General features: G+C 37.9%; 1 long non-coding RNA gene across 1 annotated transcript in view; it reads right to left on the reverse strand.

Moving 5' to 3' along the window:
* LOC144456721 (uncharacterized) overlaps positions 1-23,472 on the reverse strand; it is a 53,595-nt gene extending 30,123 nt beyond the window's left edge. The window contains exon 1 of the long non-coding RNA XR_013485751.1: positions 23,334-23,472. This is a non-coding gene — a long non-coding RNA (uncharacterized LOC144456721). The remainder of the gene's footprint in view (positions 1-23,333) is intronic.
* Positions 23,473-23,715: the final 243 nt, after the last annotated feature.

Here is a 23,715-nt window from a genome sequence, read left to right on the forward strand (position 1 = left end):
TTCCTTTTTCTTGTGCCTAGAATTGTGCCTTGCATACAGTACCTACTTAGTTAAATATTTGTTCAATTAAGATGACTTGTGAGCACTCAATCAATATTTCTCACACAGATATTTTTCTTAATTTCCAAACATTTTTCTCTCTGTGTGTGGGAAAATTCACAAAGTAAAATGGAATTGCTAGGGTCTTTTCCTGTCTGTGCCTGGAAAACAAAGCATCTCTTCCTGACTATGTGCTTTCATCATAAAACTATGGAGTGACAATGATATAAAATACTGACATTTTACATTCAAGTTACAAAGTATTTAACATCTGTTTTCTCTTTTGACCCTCACAACAACGCTCTGAGATAGACAAGAAAGGATTCTTAATCCCTTTTTGCAGTGGACAAAAAATGGAGTCCAAAAAATTCAAGTAACTTGCCTGAGGTCTCACAACTGGCAAGTGACAGGGCCAGACCTCAATGCCATTTCTTCTGACTTTAAGCCATGCATCTTTTCAATCCAAATCATCTTATATTTATCAAGCATGTAACATCTGCAAATTAATTAGAAGAAAGTTAAAATAATTAGATTTATTGACTCATACAGTTACTCTTACACATCTTTGCATTAAAAAAAAACAATATGCCACATGGCAGTTCTGGCCAAGATGATTGGCTGAACTAGAGGTAGACTAACCAGCTCCCATATATCTAGTCTAACAAAACCCTGAAGTCCCTGTCAGATTTAATACTGATCAAGAATTCCAAGGGAAAACTACAGTAAGTGACTTCTTCTGCACTAGAACTGGAAAAGGAGGTCCCTTACCAGCAAAGACAGTACCAAAGACAGGACAGAAGTAGCCTTTAAGACTCTGTGTCCAGAGGCAGTGAGAGTGGAAGGCTCCCCTGAGAAAGTCCAAGGATGGTCAGAAAACTTCAGGATGGGTACATTGGAAGCCCTAGGGAGTAGCCATGTGAAGTAGTCATTAAACAGCAGCAAGTGGTGACGAGCTATCAGTGAGGTATTCCATTACTCAGACTGGGACAGCTCAGGTCCCAAACACTCTGGCTTGAGGTACCAGAGAAAGCCCTGGAAATACAACAAGTGCTCCGAATCTCAAAGGTCCAAAGGGCACTAACCCCAGGAGGTAGAAGTCATTGGAGGTATCCAGGGGACCTAGGGCAAGACAAAAAAATGGCTCACCACCCTATCCAAAAGGAGAGCAAGAAGTCAAGTCTAGCCCTGGATCAAAAATTCAAGAACTGAAGCTGGATACAGGAGTAAATAAAAATAAATATTGACCAAAAACAAATATTATTCCAAATCTAGAAATACTCTCAAAAGGAGGAATAATTCCATGACAACTTAGCACAGTCCCCAGCACATAGTAAGGATTAAATAAATGCTTGTTTCTTCCCTTTTTTCACCTGCAATTATACTCTAAGGAAATAAAATTGATTTCCCATAAACACTCTGAATACCTAGAGTAAATGAAGTGAGAGATAAGCAAGCAATAAAATAAAAGCTCTGGAAGAAAGACTTGGAAGAAGAATAAATATCTTAGAAAAGAACATAGCAAATCTTATGAAGAAATGGACCCCCTGAAAACTTGAACAGACAAAACAGAAATCAATTCCTCTAAGAAAGAGCAATATTAGAATAAAATCAAAAATATTTTAAAAAAAAACAAAGAAAATATAAGCTCTATGATAGCTCATAAAAACAGATCAAGGACAGAAAATTTGAGAATCATTAGATCCCCTAAAAAGACCAATTTTTAAAGCATGAATGAAAACTATCCAGATCTGTTAGAATCAGAGGACAAAGTAAAGATAGAAAGACTCTGTCTCCTGAAAGAAACCCGTAAACCCTTGCATCATCATTGCACCTATACCATCCTCTCTTCCTAATCCTGAATCTCTAGTCAGCTAACCAGTTCAATTCTATGCTATCCCTATTCTTGACTCTCTTATTTCTTTGTCCTATTGCTGATCTTGCCTTGCGAAACTCAACTCTGGATTTCTGTTACCATCCCCCTCTGCTGTTCCTACCCTCAAGCGACTAAACAGAGCTGAGCCATGACTAGTTCCACTACAAACTGATGTTATCTAATCTCAAGTGGACCTTCTCTATGGTGAGGTAATCCTTCTATTCTTCACAGCTATTTGTGCCTACCCTTCTAGAGCTACCTCCCATCCATTCTGAAAACATCTTGTCTAGAGCTATATATGCACATTTTTTTTCTCCCTAGTTAGAATATAAAGTCTTTGAAAGCAAGAACTATTTTTTCTGTCTGTATCCCCAGAACCTAGGACATATATTTTTGGTAAGCTCCTTGATATAGAGAAGAAAGTGCTATATTTGGAGTTAATGAATCTGAGTTCAAATCCTACTGCTAACATTGCCTGTGTGATCTTTGACAAATCACCTAATTTCTTTGGTACTGAATTTCCTCTTCTGTAAAATGAAGAGGCTGGACTTCACAATTTCTAAGGCCTTATCAATCCTAAGTCTAAAATACATCATTTAAAGAATATTTTTGGTTTTGGTCTTTGTGCCAGCAAATGACACGATGCCTGCCGATCAGTAAGTCAATAAGCATTTATTAAGCACATGGCACTTTACTATAAATAGGCATTTAATAAATGCTTGTTGAATGAATGGAGTAATTAATTAATTCATGTATAAGCCAGGCTGTCCCTCTTTTAAGGGTCTGACCTGGGCCCACTAAGTTGTTGGCATTATCTCACACTTTTAACATGCTAAACATGTCACACTCCTGTGAACTTCCCTTCAAAGCATTCTGGTGAAGGCCTAGTCAGCTCATTTGAGATTTCTTTCTAAATAGGAAGATCCTAAATGCAGATCTCTATCTTTGTAGGCACATTTTCAAAGCATATGTGCTTAAAATATGAATGGTAAAATCTTGTTCAAGGATGGTTCTATTTGCATTCCTTGTCTGAGACTCATTATATTAAGACTAAATCTTCATAGACGAAAAGAGAGACACACTGTCCCTTTTTTCAAGAGCTGGGGGCCTAGGCTTTGCCAAGTTTAATAATATCACAGCAGATGATGTGGGCTCCCAGTCCCAAACCAAAAGCAGGCTTTACCAATTTTGAGTTGTATTTACATTTGGCCAACTTCAGCTCCCACGGTTCAAAGAAGAACATTTCAATAAATAAATAAATAAACAAATAAAGCATGAAGGGAGTGAGGTGGTGTAGGGAAAGCTAAACCAAGATTTTAATGAGGGTCGTTATTAGACTTATTGATAAGGTGTCATAAAGCCAAATTCAATTCTGCTAAGTACATAGTCCCCATAATGGGGTCCTGGTCTCCTAGCATGTATCACAGGCTCATTCGCCATGAGAAAATTGGCTGATTATGTGAATTCTGGATTTTGCCAAACCCCAAATACTGCATTGGAGACTTTTGCTGAAGACAGCATTCTGCTGGGTCTCTCCACCCTGAGGCTGTACCCTTTCAAACACCATCTTCTCTTGGGAGGAGAAAACTTCAGACCTGGAGTCTGACTCATTGCAAGCCAGGGCTTACAGGAGTTTGCAGTGATTAGCTCTGTTTGATACATTATCTTCAATTAATGCCTGTGGATGAGGAAGATTCAGCATTCCTATCCTACCCAAAGATGTGGGTCCATGGGCAGCTCCTTCAAGAGGGCCTCGTGACAAGAAGGTAGATAGTAGGGTAGGAAAATCCTGTTTGCTGTCAGAAGTAGGAAGGGAGACAATCATGGACATCCAAAATTAGGATTGGCACCAGCTGCAGCCAATGATTATTCCAATGAAGATGGTATATAAAGTGTGGTTAACTAACCATCTGGTGGGCAATGATCATTCCATGAAAAATTTGGGATAAGGATGAAGACTAGCTGGAAAAGGGAATCCCAAGCAGATGACTAGTTGGGGAAGAACAGGGCAGAATGTTTGGGAATCATCCCTATCTAGTGAACAAAATGTGTGGCAGCCAGGATTCAGAAACAGAGGAAAAAGGACTAATTCCCACATCTGCCACATACTCCCTCTGTGATTTTTAGTAAGTCATGACACCTAGGGGCTGGGTCTTAATTTTATTGGATCATAGGATCACAGATTGAAAAGTGGAAGGGACCTCAGGGATCATTTGGTTCAACCCTCTCATTTTACAGATGAGAAAACTGAGGACACAGGAGGAGAAGAGATTTAACCAAGGTCATATAGGCAGTGAACAGGACAGCCAAGATTTGAACCCAATACTATTTTTACTACCACATATTCAATCCAATTCAACAAATGTATTAAATGCCTATTGTTTGCATAACTATGTGAAGCCCCAAGGGAGACAGTTTTTTTTATAAAAAATGATCATTCGAGAAGATTCTGGGAAGATGGTGAAGTAGGTCAGAAAACTTTTGGCTCTCCAAATTTCCTCCACAAAAAAATACAGAACATCACCTCAGAGCGGCAGAACAAAACACAGGGTAAAGCAGTTGTCCTCCTAAGACAATTTGAGAAGACCCCAGGAAAGACCCAACCTCCAGGGGTGGAGGTTTGGCCTGAGTGAAGTGCAAACACCTCCAGGCTGACTCTGTAAAATCAACAAAGGAGCCCTAGGGGCAGCTGGGTTGAAAGGCAGCCTCAACCTTAGAAACTTTCCTCTAGCAGTGTGGAGGTCTGACAGCTGAGTAGGAAGAGATTGAAGGACCTTGCACTGCCAATTGTGGAACAGTACAACTATGCTGACAAGATACCTCTCGGGCTGTGGCTGTAGGAAGACAGAGCTAGCACACACCTGGTAAGTGAAGTAGCAGAGAGGTAGGGACCCTGTTGGCTGTGGGCACTTGCAAAAGAGCAAAGTCCCTGGTTTCAGTTCCATGACAAAGAGGAAAGCTGCAGTTTTTAGCCAAAGGAGGGACTACAGGGAGCAAGATCATTTGTGGGTGGGGGGCCTCAGCTGTGGCTTAGGAGTGAAGAAGAGAGCCCAAGGGGTCCCCAAGACAGACCTAAGAAGATAACAGTAAGAAGAACCTGAGGCTTGGGGAATCATTCCCCATACCACAGGACTGCAACTGGGTTACACTTATAGCTGCTAAAACAAGAAGATAGATAGATAGATGATAGATAGATAGATAGATAGATACATACATACATACATACATACATACATACATACATACATAGATACATACATAGATACATAGATAGATAGATAGATAGATAGATAGATAGATAGATAGATAGATAGATAGATAGATAGATAAAAATGAGTAAGCAAAGGAGAAAGAACCCAACCATAGATAGTTACTATGGTGATAGAAAAGATCTACATTCATACTCAGAGAAAGATAATGGAGCTAAAAAAAAACACTCTTTTTCAATGAGGAATGTCAAATGATCCTAAGCACAAAGAGTTCTTAGAAGAACTTAAAAATAACTTTAAAAATCAAATAAGAGAGATCAAGGGGAAATTAGAAAAGAAAAATAAGAACAATCCAAAAAAATCAAGAAAATTCTTAAAAGAAAGTCAATTAACTGGAAATAGAGAATCAAAAACTTAAGGAAGAAAACAATTCCTTGAAAACTAGAATTGGGCAAGGGAAAGCTAATGGCATCTAAGACACCAAGAAATCATGAAACAAAATCAAAAGAATGAAAAAATAGAAGAGAAAGTGAAACATCTCTTCAGAAAAGCAACTGATCTGGAGAACAGATGGAGGAGAAATAGTAAAATAGTCAGACTACCTGAAAATTACAATAAAAATAATCTTGATACAATATTATAAGAAATTATCAAGGAAAATTGCCCTGAAGTTCTAGAACAAGAAGGCAAAGTAGAAATAGAAAAAAAAAATTTACAAGTCACCACTTGAAAGAGATCTCAGGAGGTAAACTTACAGGAATATCATAGCCAAGTTTCAAAGCTCCCAGGTCAAAGAGAAACTATTAGAAGTAACAAGAAAAGAAAACAATTTAAATATCATGGAGCTAAAATAAGGATTACACAAGACCTAGCAGCTATTATTACTATATTCCATAGAGTTATAACCAAAGGTAACTTACCCAGCAAAATTAAGAATAATCCTGAATGAAAAAAAAATGGATATTTAACAAACTCAAAGTCGTTCAGGTTTTTGTGACAAAAACCCTAGAACTTAAAATTTTACATATGACATCCAGGAGAAATATAAGGTAAACATTAAAGACAAATTATAAGGGACTCAATAAGGTCAAATTGTTTACCTCATATGTGTGAAAATATTAGTGGTACTCTTATAATTATCATCATTATTATTTGGGTAGTTTGAAAGAAAGATGTGGGATGGTCTGAATATGATGGGGCAATTCTAAAAACTAAAATTACATAGGAAGAGATAAAAAGGAGCAATTGTTTCATATAAATGAGACATAAAAGGAAAGACTGATACAGAAAAGGCTAGTAGGGGGGAGGGTGGGTAGTTCTGGAACCTTATTCTCATCAGGAATGTATTAAAGAGGAAACTATATACATCTTCTCAATTCAAAAAGAAAGAAGAGGACAAGGGGATAGGGAGGGGGGAGAAGATAAGGGAGGGACTCTTAGAAGGGTGGGTAGGTTAAGGAATAGGAGAGCAAGGTAGCAAGATGAAGTAAAGCAGAGAAGTGAGAGAGATAAGGCTGGTTGGTTGTTGTCCTTCATTCTCTAAGAGGACCAAATGACATCACTATGCTAGAGTTAAGTTTCAATGTGTCTGACTGTGGCCGATCAGACCAATAAGAACTTGGAATGCTCTACCATAGGTTGGGCACAAATGATCCAAGGGAACGTTTGAGGGGGTTTCTCTAAATGTGCACATCCTTCATTTCCTTTGAGCCGTTTCAATTCTGCTTTGTCATGGAGCACAGCACCTTCTCTGATGTGGGCCTGCCATGCTGAGTGGTCCTGTGCCAGTGTTTCCCATGTCACACAATCGATTCCAAAGTTTTTAAGAGATACCTTGAGAGTCCTTGTATCGTTTCTTCTGACCACTATGCAAAAGTTTGCCCTGTGTGAGTTCTCCATAAAATAGTCTTTTTGGCAAATGTACATTTTGCATTTGAACAACATGGCCAGCCCATCAGAGTTGTGCTCTCTGAAGCAGAGTTTGAATGCTTGGCAGTTTAGTTCAAGAAAGGACAATGCATGCTTCAACCTCATTATCAATGTGTACATCCCTGGAAAGTATACTACCAAGGTAAGTGAACTTATCCATTACATTCAAAACTTCTCCATTTGCTGTAACCGATGGTTCCACATACGGATGATGTGATGCTGGCTGATGAAGCATCCGTTTTCTTGCTGTTCATTGTTAGGGCAAAATTAGCACAAGAAGCAGAGAATCAATCCATACTTTGCTGCAATTCAGCTTCAGAGCTGCATTGAGTGCACAGTCATCAGTAAACAGAAAATCATGCACCAACATTCTCCACTTAGTCAACCAGCTTGAAGGGATAGGGTAAAAAAGGATAGTGAAGTAAAACAGGAAGGAGCAAAATAAACAAGTAATTGTAGCTTGCAATGGAAATGGGAAAAATTTTACCTGTATAACAGAAATGGATAGCAGATTAAAAATTTGAACTCAACAATACATTGCTTTCAGGAAACATAAAATGAGAGATACATATAAAGATAAAGTAAAGGGCAGGAGCATAATTTACTATGTAAAAAAGCAGGGGTAGTAATCATGACTTCAGACAAAGTTAAAGTTAAAATAGATTTTAATTAAAAGTGAAAAAGAGAACTACACCGTGAGAGCAATCTTATTAAATATTGTTTTTAGACCATTTAAAATGACTAGATAGCATAAAATACCTGAGTGCATACCTGCCAAACAGACACAGGAACTAGATGAACATAAACATAAGACACTTTTTATACAATTAAACTCAGATCTAAATAATTCGAGTAATACTTATTGTTCATGGGTAGGTAAAACAAATAATTTTTTAAATGACAATTTTACCTAACTAATCTATTTATTCAATGTCATCTCAATTAAATTATTAAAAATATTCTACTGAGTTAGAAAAAATAATAACAAAGTTCATTTGGAAGAACAAAAGGTCAGGAACCTCAAAGAAACTGGGGGGGAAAAAGATGTAAAGGAAGTAGATTCAGCAGTATCTGACCTTAAACTATATTATAAGGTGAGAGCATTGTTGAAGCATAAAAAGGATAATTTTGATTATTTTCAATTAAAATCTTCTTGTATAAATAAAACCTATGTAGCCAAGAACAGAAGGAATGTAAAAAATTGGGGAGAAACTTTCACACACAATCTCTCAGATAGGATGTGATTGGGTTGGAATATTACTGTGATTTAGGAAATGATGAGCTAGTTGATTTAGAAAAACATGGAAAGATTTGTAGTTATGAAAAAAGATGCAATCCACCTTCAAAGGAACAGATGATAGGAGGAAATAAGCATAGTATGGACTTACATATATGGATATGAGTGTATATGTATAAACATGTGTATATATATGTGTGTGTGTCTGTGTGTGTCTGTGTGTGTTTGTGTATACACACAGGCTTAATGGTAGCCTTCCTTAGGGTGAGGGGGTAGAAGAAAATGAAGTAGAAAGTGTATAGCAAAGAACAAAAGAAAACCAACAAGGAACCAAAGAAAATCTGATCAGTGCGTAGTATTTATTATATAGGTTTTCTTGAAATGGAAATTTATTGTCTTTATTGACTCCTCTGCTGTGTACATCAGAAAAAAAAAAAGAAAGAAAAGAAATGATCATTCCTCCCATGGATTTTATAGTATAATATGAATGCATGAATGAATGAATGAATGAATGAATGAATGAATGAAAAAGCATTTATTAGGCATATAAAATGTTCTGGTTATCACACTAAGTACTGGGGATGCAAAAAAAAAAAATTAAAGCAAAACAATTCTATTTCTGCTCTCAAGGAACTCATATTCTAATAAGCAAAGATGTCATATAGAGACACAGTGGCCAGGAAAGAAGCTTTTCCTTTGAAAAGTCCCAAGTACAGTAAGTGGAGTTACAAGGATATTGTGAGCTCACTAATCAGAAGAGCATGGTCTCAGTGCCAGAACTAGAGAACAAGACTAGAAATAGAGAGTGGAGTAGTGGTGGCAAGACAGAGAGTGGTAGCAGAATCAGCAATAATAGAAGGAAGGAAGGAAGGAAGGAAGGAAGGAAGGAAGGAAGGAAGGAAGGAAGGAAGGAAGGAAGGAAGGTCTTATTATGTACCTACAATGTGCCAAGCACAGTGCTAAGCACTTCACAAATATTACATCATTGATCCTCACAATAACCCTAGCTGGTAGATGCTATTTTCATCTCCATTTTACAGTTCAGGAAACTGAGACAGACAGAAGTTAAGTGACTTGCCCAGCATCACACAACTACTAAATGTCTGAGACTGAATCTATACTCAGACCTTCCTGACTTCTAGGTCCAGCACTCTATCTACGGAGCAGCCTAGCTGTCTATAGCTTATGTTGAAAATTAAGCAATACCAGGACCTAAGAGTCCTGGGTTCTTCTAGTCCAGCCTCTGCCAGTAACTAGCCTTGTAAGTTTAGGCAACTCATTTAACCTCCCTAGCCTTGAATTTCCACATGTGTAAAATGGAGTTGGACTAAGTGGTGTTTCATGTACTTTCACGCTTAAAAAGTCCATAATCTTGTGAATTTATTCAAAAAATCTGCAGGGTATGTACTATGTATATATTTCTACCTGAGGTGATCTCCAAGATGCAAGTTGGTGTCTCCCTGCAACAAAGAAAAGTGAGAGTAAATGAAGACTATCCCTCTATCCTTTGCCTTATAGAAGAGGGAGGATTTTTCAAGATGGGGTGGAAGAAGTTATTCAAAAAGGAAACCAGTAAGAAAAATATTGTGAGAGTTTGGAAAGGAATCAGAGAAAGTTACAAGAGGTTTGTGAGTGGAAAAATGTGACACATTGGAGAATAGGAAAAAAGAAACTTTACACCACTGAATCTACAACACAGAGGAGGAAAAGAATGAACTCAGACCTTATTAAAGGAGGAGTAAATCAAAATCAATGAAATGATGACAACTTTACCTGACTAGCATGTGTAAAAAATTGTATTATTACCCAATGGTGCAACCTGCTCTGAGTTGATTCCTTTGTGAAGAATACAAAGGAATCTATATGATCTATCATAGTTATTTCAGAGGAATGCTATCTTCTTGAAGTGTGGATCAAAATAGGACTGATGGTGTGCAAGACTACTAAAGTTCACCAACCATTACGCACATCTACACACTCACAGGAGAACAAAACATGCATTCAGAAGAAACCCAGACTGTATCTCTAATGACTAAGAAATCCTAGGAAACTGAAGGAATTTGAGGCATAGGTAGATCTTTTTTTCTTCTAGTTGAAGGTCATCATTTTGAAAGAAAAAAAAGAATATAGGAAGTAAAGAGATAGTTACATGAATAATGTCAAAAACAGGATTTGGTTCAGTAGGAAAAAAGCATATAATATTATAAAAATGAACTCCTGTCAAGGGGCAGAATTAATATCACTAAAACATGGTAAATTTAGTGGCCTTTTCTCAGTCTTCATGCTTCTCTATCTCTCTGAAGCATCTGGCAGTTAACCATCCCCTCCTTCGAAGCTCTCTCATTTCAGTGCGATTTTCTGTGACACTATTCTCTCCCAATTCTCCTCTTATATATTTACCAGCTTCTGTACAGTCTTCTCTATTGCATTGTCATCTTTATGTAAGTCCCCATGAGTGGTTTAACCCAGGGTTCCTGGACCTATTACAAGTCTTCGTGTCTTATCGATTTTTATGTCTGTGGAGAACAGGTAACAGGGCGTCTTCAGGAATAGTGCTTTTCAACAGAATGCAATTTAAGCCTGAAATACTCTTGTTTCACTTCCTCATTTCTGATATCATTTATCAGTAAAGTATCACAGACCTATACTGGACAGTTTCTCATAATTATCCTAAGTATGACATGCATTAAGTAATTTTGAGAGGCAAGGCTTAGCTCTTCATATGAGGCCTTGTCCCATACAGGCATCCAATAATTATTAAGATAATGATCTTGGAAGAACTCACTATTATCTTAGAGTGAGGGATTCAGGGTTGATAATAGGGATAATATCCCATATGACTATTTGCAAAAGTTACAAAGCAAGGAAATAACTGTTGGACTTATAATTGGCCAGCTAAAAAGACTAAGAAATTATGATCTAGTTTAAAAAATACTAGGAACTTTTGTCATACAAGAAGAAAGTATGACAGCATACTTCACTTAGTGCAAATGTTTCTCAAGGAGTTCTCCCCAAATGGGGATTGCAATGGTGTTTTTAATGTGCAATAAATAATAAATAGATACAACCGCATACATGAAAATGACCCATCACTTAGCTTTCCTTCAACAGGAAGAAATGAATATATTAGTATCACTTTGAATCTCGAGGTGAGTCATGTCAGTGACATAAGGCACTGTCCAATAAAAAGGCCAGGCACAAGAGATGCCCACTGATTCCTAGAAGAAAAGATTGAGAAAAAAGAAACAAAAATAATGGTCTCAGATGTTTTGCACAGAGCAAAGAATTTTTTTTGTAACTGTCATGTTAATTGAACAATCAAATGTAAGCCAGATAAGAATAGTAGCATTTTATATTGAGGGGCAGGGAGGAGAGAGAGAGAATAAACACAATTTGGAATCAAATTGCCTGAAAGTCAAATGCTGACTGTTGCTTACTAGCTAAGTAATGTAGGTAAAACTATGTTATTTCTCTAAAACTCAGTTTCTTCACATGTAAAATATTGAGATTGGACAAGATGATAATATGTTCCTTTCTTCTCTGAATCCTATTATCCTATTACCTTTGAATATTATGGATTTTTTTTGTGGAAATAGGACTGGAATATAGTAATGAAAGGATGTATGTTCCTGGTTCAAAAGAAACGTATCTGACACAATGGGAATATCACACCATGCCTTAAGAAGCTATACACCTTATGAAAATTCATGAATGGCTAATCACTGGGGAAAGTATTCAGAGACATTAAAGAGAGAAATGAAACATAGAACATTGCACTGGGATGTTCTGAACTGGTGATGCTTTTTTTTTTACATATTATATTAATTTATTTTGATTTATCAACAATCACTTCTGCATGCTTTTGAGTTTAAAATTTTTCTCCCCCTTCCTCCCCACCACCCTCCCCAAAATGGTGCACAATCTGATATAGGCTATACATTTACATTCCTATTAAACATATTTTCACATTAGTGAAGTTGTAAGTAAAAATTAAAACCAATAGGAGGAATCATCAGAAATTGGAAACAAAACTCAACAGATGAAAAAGAAAGATAGCAATTCAACCTTCACAGTTATGATTACTATCTGTGTCTTTTTTTCCATCTTTTTCCCCCAGTTTATGCTTTTCTTTCTCCTCTCTCCTTCCCTCACAGTACTTTGCTTTTGACCACCACCTCCTTCAGTCTCTCCTCCCTTCTATTATCCCTCCCCTCTTCCCCTTGCCCACTGCTTCTTCCCTCCCTTCCATCCCCCCTCCCTTTTCTTTCCTCTTTTCCCTCTTACTGCCTACAGGGCAAGTTAGATTTCTATACCTAACTGATTATGTTATGCCCTTCTTGAGCCAAGTCTGATGAAAGCAAGGTTCAAACGATGCTCACACCCCCTCCCTTCTTTCCCTCTGCTGTAATAGGATTTTGTCTTTTCCTGTAATGCAATTTACCCTTGTCTGCCTCCTCCTTTCTCAATACATTTTCTAAGATCAGACTAATCCACTTACTTGGATCCATTTAACCCACTTGATTAGATTTTTTTTATCATTACATCAAAGTCAACTAATATCCACCCTTTATGTATACTCCTTTAACATGGTGTAATAACAATACAGTTCTCAAGAGTTGCAAGTGTCATCTTCCCTTGTAGGGATGTAAACAGTCCCCCTTATTAACAACATTTTGTATCTTTCTGTCCCATTTACCTTTTTATGTCTTTCTTGAATCTTGCTTGAAGATCAAATTTTTTGTTGAGCTCTGGTCTTTTTATGGAAGGTTTGGAAGTCCCTATTTCATTGAATATCCATCTCCTCCCTTGAAAAATCATGCTCATTTTTGCAGGGTAGTTGATCCTTGGCTGCAATCCAAGCTCCTTTGCCTTATGGAATATCATGTTCCATGCCCTGCAGTCTTTTAATGTAGAAGCTGCAAGGTCCTGTGTAATCCTGACTGTGGTTCCATGATATTTAAATTGTTTCTTTCTGGCTGCTTGCAGCACCTTCTCTTTCATCTGGTAATTTTGGAATTTTGCTATTATATTCCTTGGCATTGTCAATTTGGGATCTCTTTCAGGTGGTGAGCAGTGTATTCTTTCTATGGTTATTTTCCTTCTGGTTCTAGGACTTCAGGGCAGTTTTCCTTTATGATTTCCTGAAAGATACTGTCCAGGCTCTTTTTTTCATCATGATTTTCAGGTAGTCCAATAATTTTTAAATTGTCTCTCCTGGATTGATTTTCCAGGTCAGTTGTTTTACCATGAGGTATTTTAAGTTTTCATCCATTTTTTCATTTTTTTGTTTCTGTTTGACTGATTCTTGCTCTCTCATAGAGTCATTAGTTTCCATTTGTCCAATTCTAGTTTTTAACAGATTGTTTTCTTCTGTTAGTTTTTGTACTTCCTTCTTCAGTTGGCCAATTGTATTTTTAAGGGATTTGTTTTCCAAAGTGTACTTTTTTTACAGCTTGCCAATTGTGTTTTTTAGGGACTTGTTTTCTTCAGTATACTTTTTTTCCCATTGGCCAATTGTATTTTTTAAGGACTCTTCTACCTCTCTCATTAGACTTTTAAAATCCTTCTTGAGCTCTTCTAAGAAGGCCTTTTGGGCTTCAGACCAGTTCATATTCCCTTTTGATGTTGCAGATGTGGGTTTGTTGACAATGTTGTCCTCTTTAGAATTTCTGTCTTGATCTCCAATCTTCTCATAATATGACTCTGTGGTATGTTTCTTTTTACTCAGGGCTTCTTTATTCCCTGGCCTTTAAAGCGATTGAGCTCTCCTGCTGGGGAACAGAGGGCACTGACCCAGACTTCTTGTGTTGGGAGCCTAGGTCTTGGTCACTGACTTTGTGTGCTGGGTCCTCTTATGTTGGCAATTGGAGGCTGTAGAGTTCTGGCAGCTTACCTCATGTTGCGCTGGAATCAGCAAGGCTGGAACTTTCAGGGAATTCTAGGTTGCCTGCTTTTCCTTTCCTTTAGCTTTCTTCGGCTCCTTTTAGATGGTTGCTACAGGGTGTTTATCTGCCTGGGGCTCCTTCCAATGCTGCCTCCCTCTTTTCTGCTAATGCACTGGGCAATTCCTTTGCGATAGAGTGCAGAGGCACCTGATGGTTTTCTGAGCTGGTTTCCACCAGTTTCCCTGCCCTCACTGAGGCACTTGGAGGTCCAGGTGTTGGTGTTTGCCTGCTCCACCACCTGGGCTTCAGGATCTCCTCCTGGTTGACAGTTGGAGTTGTTGGGTTGGAATCAATAAGGCTGGGCTTTACTAAGACTCAAGGTTGTTTTCTTCAGCTCCTTTCAGATGAGTGCCACAGGGTGCTTATCAGCCAGGGGCCCTTTGTAGTACTGCTTCCCTTATTTTTGCTGAAGCACTGGGAGACCAGTTTGCTGGGTTGCTGCACTGCTGTTCCCCATCTTTCTTCTAGTTCAGCTATTCCAGGGGTTTTTTTTCCTAGGGGTGATATTTTCTGGATTTTCAGAGGTTGATCTGACAATGCTTTTTCTGAAGTCCACAGTCTCACAGCAAAAGCTTTACAGTAGTGAGTCAGTTTAGTGTCAATAGAATGCTGTTATATGTTGAACCTAATAAATATAGGTATAACTAGTGACATGCTGGTAAATGGTTAACAAACAGCCTTCTGAAAAATACATATGATACACTTTAAAGTTTTAGCTGCATTGTTCTTTCTCCATCAATTTTGTAGGTTCAGTTCATCAACAAAACAATAAATCAAGGCCTGATTTGTTCTAATTTCCAAAGTGTAAATGCTCACACTGAAAATTTTTAACAACTAGCTTGTTGTAATTAACAATTAGCCACATCAAGGTGCTCCAGCCACCTATATACCCCTGGATATAACTGAATAAAATTTCATCCTAATGCGTGCCAAGACTATTTACAATGGATAAAATGATGGTAGATAGATGGTGTCAAAGTATTGTTAGTGATTAAAAAATTAGGCTCCCCCCATTATTTGGTGGCTGAGGAGAATGGATGTGAGTAGCCTGAGCATGAGATAGACAAGAAAGTGATATCCTTTGTTGTCTCTCTAGTTGTTAGTACTCTCCCTTTTTTCAAATTATTTTGTATCTCTTAATCTATGTGTGTTGTATCCTTCAGTAAAATGGAAGTTCCTCAAGTGCAGAAACGATTTTGTTTTGTTTGTTTGTTCTTGTATTTGAATTCCCAGTCCTTATTTATGTACTTTTCACAGTAGGAACTAATTTAAAAAGAAAGCTTGTGAAATTGAAGTGAATAAAATACACAATTGATGGTGTGTTGGAAAGTCTGTTGTTCCCCTATCCTTTGGTGAGGGCTTTCAGTGTTTCCCTTAAGGAATCCATAAACTTTATCATATATCAATCCAGTGAGGTTATATCTTTGCCTATTCCCCATAAAGAGTAGTAACTGGGGGTCTCACTGGTCATATCTCTTACACAGCAGAAGTAATCAATGTCTTCAAGTACCTGAGTTATTTTAATGTAGAAAAAAAATAATCTCAATCTATTTGGATCCAGAGGGCAGGACTAGGAAGCACTGGGTTTGATTTAGAGGGAAGCACTATTGTGCTCAATAAAATGAATACCTTCCAGGGCAGCTAAGTGGCATAGTGAATAGAGCTCTGGCCTTGGAGTCAAGAGGACCTGAGTTCAAATCCAGCCTCAGACACATAATACTCACTAACTGTGTGACCCAAGTCACTTAACCCCAATTGCCTCACCAGAAAAAAAGAAAAAGAAAAAAAATTAATACCTTCCTAATGTTTCTATATTTTCCATTCAAAAATAGAAAAGGCCATCTCCATTTCTGGAAATGGTCAAGTACAGGCTGAATGATATTCAACCATTACAGCCAGAATCAGAGGCTGCCTCCTCCAAAAAAGTCTTCTTTGATCACAGTGGTCACTAATGACCTCATCTGAAATTCGTTTTTGTCACTTTCTTGTGCACTAATGTTCATACTGTGATGCTGTCATTTGCCTATATTTTATATTCCCCATTGTACTACAAAGTACATGCAAGCAAAGAATATGTCATAGCTAACCTTTTTTTTTGGGGGGGAGGAGGGGAAGCTAGGTGAAACAGTGAATAGAGTGGCAGGCCTGGAGTCAGAAAGACTTATGTTCCTGAGTTCAAAAAATCTGGCCTCAGACACTTATTAGCTCTGTGACCCTGGGCAAGTCATTTAACCTTGTCTGCCTTAGTTTCCTCATCTATAAAATGAGGTGGAGAAGGAAATAGCAAACCACTCCAATATCTTTGCCAAGAAAACTTTAAATGGGGTCACAAAGAGTCAGACACAACTGAAGAATAACAACAATTTATGGGGAAAGAACCAAACAAGTTGACCTCCATAGTCCAAAGCTGAGAATTCAAGGGTTATGTGTGCTAAGGATCATTCACAGTTAAAGTTACTATTGTTATGGAACAGTGGTCAACTTTCCCAGAAGAATTTTGTTATTCTATTCTCTTCTCTGAATTCCTGAAGCCTGTGTGGTTTGTAACACGATTTAGCTATCAATGACGTTTAATCTCTGTATTGTATGGAGATCTGACTTTCCATTAATTCTAATCTTTTCTTTTCTATTAGATTATAAACTATTTGAGGTCAGAGGCTATATTTTACATTTCTTTTGTACTTCCCATAGGAGCTTGTACAAGGGTGACTAGTAGGTATTCAATGAATTGCATATTAATTCTCTTCTTTGTCACCCAAGAGAACTTTATGAATGAGCACATAGTTCATTCTTGATCAGTGCTGGTTGAATGAATGAATGAATAAATGAATACAGGCTTGGATAACTTCTCTTAGAGTTCATATGGCATTTAAAAAGAGGAAATGGTTTTAATATCCTTTTCAACTGCTCTTGCCTTTGCATTCATGGATGGTTTCCTTCATTTGCACGCATGTGTATCTCTTCCTCAAATGACTGGAATCTCACAGTTGCTGTCTTAGTTCTCTTTATTTTGCTGGCAAAACCACTGCTCACTTTTTTGCCACTGTGCAGAAGTGTAGCTATATTTAAACTATGAGGCAAATACTCAAATTAAAGCAGATTCCCTAGGGTTCTCAGGCAGAGAATAGAAATAAACAGCTAAGATGTAGGTTAACGTGAAACAGTCAGCACAAGAAGCATTCCAGAAAATATTCTAAACACAATAGACTCACAGAATCTCCAAGCCAGCAGGATTCTTACAGACCATTCAGACCAACCTGTTCCTAAAACAGAATTCCTTCTACAATTCACATGAGGAGTGACCATCTAGCCTTTGCTTGAAGTCTGTCCAGAAACTTCTTTTTCCATTCCACTTTTGGACAGCTCTAATTGTGAAAATGTTTCTTCTATGAAGCCTAAATAAGCTTCCTTGCAACTACTACTCCTTGCTGCTAATTCTGTTTTCTGGGACTGAGCAAAAATAGTCTAATAACCCTTCAACATGATGGCTTTTCAAATACTGCAAGGGCCATGCAAAGAAGTTCACTCAGAGCCAGACCAAGGCTCAGAGTCTAAGTTTAAAACACTATGAAGTTTAATGGACCTAACACCCTAGAGTAAGAGTACTTAAATGTTTTTGTCATGGACCTCCTTTGTTATTTGGTGAATCTTATGAATCCCTTATCAGCAAATGTCTTTAAATGCATAAAATAAAATTGATAAGATTACAAAGCAAATCAATCAAATTGCACTGTAGTTATCAAAATATTTGACAGTTCGTAGATAGATCATTTGATCTCACAACACTTTGAGGCAGATATTATTATTCCTATTTTACAGATGAGATTGAGAGAAAATGAATGACTTGCCCAAGGTCACACAGATAGTAGGTGTCTAAGGAAGGAATTGACCTCATATCTTCTGACTTCAAGCCTACTACTCAATCCACTTACTCTCTTGCTAACTCAAGTAGAGATGGTCTTAGTCATAGAATCCTAAAATGCTAGAGTTTGAAAGGACCATGGATAACCTTTTTCCAAATTCCTGTTTCTCTCCACCATCATCTAATCTCTACTTAAAGATCTCTAATGATAGGAAGGAAACTAATTTCCATATCTTGTAGTTCATTGGATGTTTGGACATCTCTAATAGTTAAGTAGCCTTTCCTAACTTCTTCCCTGTAACCATCATATACTGTTTCTAGTTTTATCCTTTTGGGCCAAGCAGAATAAGTCTTGGCCTTTCTTCCATGCTAATCCTTCAGATATTTGAAGGTGATTATTATATCCTTCCCCAACTAATTTCTTCTTTATGTTAAACACCCTCTATTCCCTCAATCATTCCTTATGTAGCTTGGTTTTAGTTCCTTTCACAATCCTGATTGTTTTCCTCTGAATACATTCTAGCTTGTCCTCAAATATGGCACCCTGAATTTAACAGAGCTGGCCAGATATAGAGCATTTCTGTGTCTTTCAGATTTCATACTTTCTGTTCAGCTTTTGCAACTTCCAAACAGTATGAAAAAAAAAAACTTCCCCTTCTCTTTAAAGAAGTTACCTCTGCAGAAGGAAATTAGGGTCATAAAACACTCAGGCTCCTTGGCTTCACTTCTTTGTTTCAGGGTCATTCATAATTTTTTTTTCAAGTGACAGTTGATGAAGAAACTGGCAAATCCTGGTATTAGGGTGGTATTCAGATGATTGGTGTTGCGTGTCTTTGGGAATAATTCATGCCAGACTTTCACACTTGACAAATCATAACGGCTATGATTATCAGCCTACAAGTTTCCAAGTTACTGCCCACCAGAGAAATTGTTAGAAACCATGACAGAACCACACATGCTTGTCCATAAACACACACTTTCTCACACTCCTTCATTACTTTTCTTCTCACATATCTTCTCCCCCCAGTTTCTTGAAGAATAAAAAAGAAAATGTAAATAAGCTTAGCTTAGTACCCATACCTCTTCCTAATCCTAAAAAAAAAGAAGAAATAACTATACCTTATGTAATCTTACCAGAATTCTTCCTGAAATTTCATTGCTGATGCTACTCTTATCTGGACAATAGTAATAACCTCCTAATTGGCTTCCTGGCTTCCAACCCCAGTCTTGCCCAGTTCACCCTCTGCACTCCAAATAATCTTCCTAAAGAACCAGTTTGATCATGTCAGTCGTCTAAGAATCTTCAGTTGCTACCAAATGCCTCTATGATAAAATACAGGCTATTCTGTCTGGCATGATGATCCTTTTCCTAGTCATCTCCAGCCTCCCTTTCTAGGTTTATTGCTCATTACTCTGCATTTCAGGCACACTGCTGCCTATAAGCCAGTATTCCTTCTCCCTACTCTCTGCCTAGAATACACTTTCTTCTCATTCACACCTCTCACACCTTTTAGAATCCTCAGCTTCCCCCAAGATTCAGGTCACGTGCTGTAGAAGGTGGAGGAGGTTGTGCTGAATCTCTGCTCAACTCAATTTGTTTTTATTATTAACCTCCATTTTCAAAATTATTTACTTTTTATTGGCTCCCATCTAAAAATGGAAAGCAAAGGAGAATTCTGGTTACTTGAGACATCAATTAATTGAAAATTTCATCTGTATATACATATCATTATTCCACAGCAACTAAAATTAATTATTATAATTTACTATATTGCCCTTATGGTGTTCAACAAAGTCTGATATTATAAGTGTTGTAAATCCATATTCCCTCACCTCTACAAAGCAAGGGATGAAGGGGTATATTCTTATACCTCCTCTTTGAGGCCAAACTTGCTCATTATTATTTCACATCATCAGTTTTTACATTTTGGGTTTTTCCCATTTATATGGTTATGTTCATCATGCATAATATTTTCCTGGTTTACCTTACTTTGTATCAATTCCTGTCTTTATATGCTTTTCTGAATTCTTCGAGCTTATTTTTTCCCCAAACCAGTAATACTACATTACATCTATGTACCACAATTTGATTAGCCATTCCCCAGCTGATGGGCATCTACTGACTACATCTATTGTTAACTTGAGCACTCACCGGAAAAGTCTTTCATAATAACAAAATTCATGGAGGCCACAGGAAAATACTCATTGTGATTGGATTGAAAGTGCATTCAGGCACTGAATATTAGTGGAATTTTGTATAGTTGCATTCATACCACTGGAGACTATTACAGTGTGAATAGCTCTTCTCCTTGCTTTACGCCCCACTCCCACTTTGCACACAGAAACACACACACACACAACACACACACACACACACACACACACACACACATGCACATACAAGTCAGGAGGGATATATCTAGAACAGTCTGAGCTATGGACACAGCAGCATCAGATAAAGTCCTAGGCTTAGTCTACAATGAAGTTTATTATCATTTGTATGAACGAGTTGGAAAACAACTATATAGTCCTGCGGTTTTCTGAGATTTCATCAAAGCAAAATAAGAGGACTTTTGTTAGGCCTCACACTGCCCTCTTCTAGTTAGCTAAGATTCAAACCATGTGAAGTTGCACTTCACATTTCTATGACATAAATTCCACCACAGTGAGTGAAAAGGTTACTTCTCCCGTGTATCTCTCTCATCATGACCACCACTAGATCCCATCATATGCCTCAGAATGAATGTAAGGCAGAAACTGTGTGCAGCTGAAAAACCACTTCTCATTTGTTTCCAACTTCTATTTTCAAAATACTAAACTGGATTGTTGTCTAGTCTGTTTCCAGGTGCATCCACCCCACATCACTGGGTCTGGGAGTTGGGAGGGACTTCACAGGGAGTATCTGGTCCAATTCCTCCACAGATAACAACCTAAGTTTCAGTTGAAGATGTCCAGTGAAAAAGAACTCACCATTTTCCAAAGTAGCACATTTTACTTTAGGACAGCTTGTTTTTAGGGAGTTTGGAGGTGGTTGTTATTTTTTTTCCTTACAGAAAACCAAATCCATTTCTCTACAACTTATGTGGGGCACAAGCTACTCATATTTTTATGACAGGTCTTCATATGTTTAGATATATCTATCATCACACTCCATCACCTACAAACCATCCCAGCCACCAAGTGTTACCCTCTTCAAGCTAAACATTTCTGGTTTCTTCAGCTAATCCCTGTATGTCATGGCCAATGAAAGAAGGAAGGAAGGAGGGAAAGAAAGAAGGAAGGAGGGAAGGAGGAAAAGGGAAAGAAGGAAAGAAAGAAGGAAGGAGGAAACAAACGAACAAACAAATAACAAAAACTCAAGGATAGTCCCAGGAGGAAAATGATGGATAGTAAGCTGGGTTAGCTTCTTCCACAAAATGAAGTCTCCAGGAGGAACTCACCAGTGGAAGAAGGGGAGTGCCTTGCAGAGGAATGTTCTACGATGTGCAAGCAGGCGACAGGGGTGATAAGCTAATCCAGAGCAAGAAGACCCCAGACACTGAGGGAAGTTCTAGGGTAAGTGAGAAGTAGAGATGGCATGATTCTAAAGTACTGGAAGTCAAAGACAGGCCCAAAAGGAGAAAGTGCAACCTTGAATCAAAATAGCTTTCTAGGCAGCTGTGTCAGTGTTCATCCAGATTGATTAGCTATGAATCATAGGCAAAGTTAACAAGTGGAGGACGTGGCTGTGGTCATGAAACGTCTGCTGTTGTTTGTTTACCGTTCAATTCTTTTGTGAAAGCAACTGCACTCAGTCCTGTTGTATGGGAGAGCCAACCCTTCACTTATAAAGGGATATTGTAATACTGTCTGTGGGTTTTGGCAGAAAAGAGACATTCATTTTTAGTGCAGGCATTCTCTCTTATCTGGGTTCATGAAACAAGCACTGTATTTGGAGTTAGAAGATATAGGCATGAGTTACAACTCCACTTATTACTACCTATGAGACTTGTCCAGATCTTTGTTTTCTCTGCTGTTAAATGAGGGGGTTACACAAATGACTTCTACATTTCATCGCAGCTATAAATTCTATGATCCATTATCCACCAATTTACCCAACTCATCAGTTACAAGAAAAACCATGGTGGCCTTATGAAAGGCCACCAATCTGTGGTTGTCTTTGGAGGTTGGATGTTTCTCTCTTTCAAGCCATATAGAAGCAGCAAACACAATAATGTGGCAATTATTGGCTGTGGGGTGTGTCTGTGTGTGTGTGTGTGTGTGTGTGTGTGTTTTTGTTTTCCCTTTCCATGGCTCCAGAAGGCATAGAGTTTCTTGCAAGAAAAATTAAAAGAAACAAGTTGATTCAGCTCTTCATTCTAACTCTGCTCTAGCATTTTTAACTTCTTACTAGAAATTATTGCTTTATGAATACTTCCTGCTTCTAAGTGTATGTCCATGCTGCCGCTCTCTGTCCAACCTGTAATGCCTTCTTCTTCTGCTCAGTTCCATCTATTGAAATTTCGCCCCTCCCTCCATGCTCTCTTGAATGCCCATGTCCTTCCTGAAACCCTTCCTAATCCCATCAATGGAATACAGTCTTCCTCCTTTGACTCCCCATAGCACTTTATGTCCACATCTCTTGCAGCATTTATCTCACATTACCTTAGATTATAAGTTCGATCAATTCTAAGCTCACATTGATGCGGCACTTTACATGTAATGAAGCACTTTCTTTCAACAATGCTGTAAGTCCAGTTAACACAAATATTGTTATCTCCATTTTACTAATAAAGAAACTGAGGACCAAAAATGTTATGTATCTTGAAGCATAACGACGTGACTAAATCCTGAGTCAGGAACAAAACTTTAGCCCAGGTCTTTATACTGTCTTTAGCTTGGCCACACTTAATTTTAAAGTTCTTGAGGACAAGAATGATATATCATTTATTTTTTAATTCTCTTGAGTGTCTAGCACAGCAGCAAGTTGGGACAATAGGGAGTACTTTAGAGAGTACCTAGTCTGATTCTAACTTTATATAGATGAGGAAACTGATGTTCAAAATGACATGGGAGGTAAATAATAGGAGGAATATTCAAACCCATGCCTTTTGATGCCAAATTAGTAGACTTTCAGCTATGCTGTGTTTTTATTTTGATTTAATTTAATTCTTCAGCAAACATAACAAACACATAGTAACCCACCCATTCCACAATCTTACAAATGTAGAAACTGAAGACTACAAGATGTGTCACTCACATAGCAAGCAGAAGAGCCAAAACTCATCTAAGTCTTCTGAATCCAAAGCAAGAGTCATAATTAGGAAGTTTCCCACATAGGGCAAAAAAAAAAATTTTGTCTTTGAAACTGGGGTAATGGCATAAGCAGCAGCAGCACAGAGAATGGTTTGAAAATGGGTGGAGTTGCACAGGGAAAGGATATGGTTGGGTTCTCATCTCTGAGAGTTGCAGAGGAAAGAGGTGGTGACTTGAGATGTTCCGTGACTCATATGGCGAGGGATGATGTTCACCACAGAGAAGATGTATGCTCTTCCTAAATCAGTGCCTCACCACAAAGCCCCATTTACTTAATTTAAGTTAGAGCTCTACTCAAACCCAGTACTATTTTGGTATCTAATACT

Source organism: Phascolarctos cinereus, unplaced genomic scaffold (genome assembly GCF_003287225.1).
Source record: "Phascolarctos cinereus isolate Bilbo 61053 unplaced genomic scaffold, phaCin_HiC Scaffold_4;HRSCAF=312, whole genome shotgun sequence".
Classification (NCBI taxonomy): Eukaryota; Metazoa; Chordata; class Mammalia; order Diprotodontia; family Phascolarctidae; genus Phascolarctos; species Phascolarctos cinereus.